Genomic DNA, 1558 nt, shown 5'->3' with positions numbered 1-1558 from the left:
TAAAACACAGTCCAATCTGCAAGGGCCTAGCGAGTTCTGGGGTTTCAAAAGAAAGTCCCAAGGTCAAGAGCACTGACCACTACTTTGCTTAACTAAGGACTGGGAGTCACAGAGGAAATCAATTCCAACCCAACTGCCCTTACCTCCTCCTCTCCACCCCACTGCGCATTTTACCACCTGACGTTCCTCGCAGGGGCCAGTCCATTGTCCTATCCCATATAATAATAAAGGGATAGGCTAATTAGCCCGGACACCTTAGAAGTCACCACTGGTCAGGCGCAGCCCGGGAGCGGCCCCCAGCAGAAGTGGTCACCAGCGGAGGTGTGTGCAGGCCTGCGGAGCTTCTGGGCCCAGAGGCAGCCCAGCCAAAAGAGTCACTGGAAACTTTGGTTAAATTCAATAGTTAAAATCACTACGCTCTGTGAGAGCTGACATCCTCAAACACTCAGGACCCTCAATCATAGAAATTAATAGGAAACAATTGCATAATGCTTTGACCTAATTGTACACACTTTAGTATCATTTAAAAATTATTCTACATTTTTTAAGTAAATTCAGCAGCTGACTGAGGAGAGCCGATGCTGAGAAGCCTGGGGCTGGCTCTGCTATCTTGAGTTTGTGGTTTCCAAGGGAACAGCCAGGAGGGATGATAAACCCTCTGCAAAGGGCTCAGCCGGGCGCCTATCTAAGCTGGGGCAAGCGGCGGCTTGGTTTAAATTGAGCCTTTCAGGCAGTGAATGACCCCAACCCGCTCCGGATCAGGCAGGTTCCTGTGGAGCGCAATCTCCACCCAATACAAGGGGCCCCAGTTTCCTCCCTGGGGATCTCATGCGTGTTAGCTCAGAGCAGCGGGGAAGGAAGGGAAAAGGCATCACAAGGGGCAGCTCTGGCGAGCAAGCAGAAGGAAACCATGTCTGGCGGACACTCCCTGCCACCCCCTTCAACGTGTAAGAAGAATCAAATAAACCCATGCAAACACCTCTCCCCCGCCCTGGAGAGATCCAGGACTGAAGGGCGTCCTGCCCAGGCATTACTTACCTGCTTCCCACCCTCTTCCTCCAAATGGACAGGCTAGGGATTTAAGGGGAGGAGGAGGAGCCTCACAGGATGGGGATTACCTGGAACTGCACCCCTGCCTTCCCTCAGGACCTGACCTCTGGGAGCGAAGGGCCTGACCCCGCCCCCAGCAGATTTGCATATCCCAGCCCCTCCTGTGCTTCCAGGCACTGGGCATTCCGGAGTCTTCCCTGCCTCCCAGCCACTGACCCTCACTGTCTCCTACTCCAGAAGCACTCTGTTCTTCCCAGCTTTCGGTCTTTATAGCCTAAATGCATGGTGGGCTTAGTTGCTTTTCCACGGATTTTATTTGATAAGAACCCAGAGAAGTCGCTTAGCAACTGAGCTGCTCAAACTTCATCAGGGACAATAAATGACACACCTTACTTGGCTTTGATAGCAAAGCAATCTTATTCTTTTAATTTTTAAAATATATTTTTATTGATTTCAGAGAGGAAGGGAGAGGGAGAGAGATAGAAACATCAATGATGGGAGAGAATAA

This window comes from Myotis brandtii, unplaced genomic scaffold, assembly GCF_000412655.1.
Source record: "Myotis brandtii unplaced genomic scaffold, ASM41265v1 scaffold615, whole genome shotgun sequence".
Lineage (NCBI taxonomy): Eukaryota > Metazoa > Chordata > Mammalia > Chiroptera > Vespertilionidae > Myotis > Myotis brandtii.
This window is presented reverse-complemented; position numbering follows the sequence as displayed.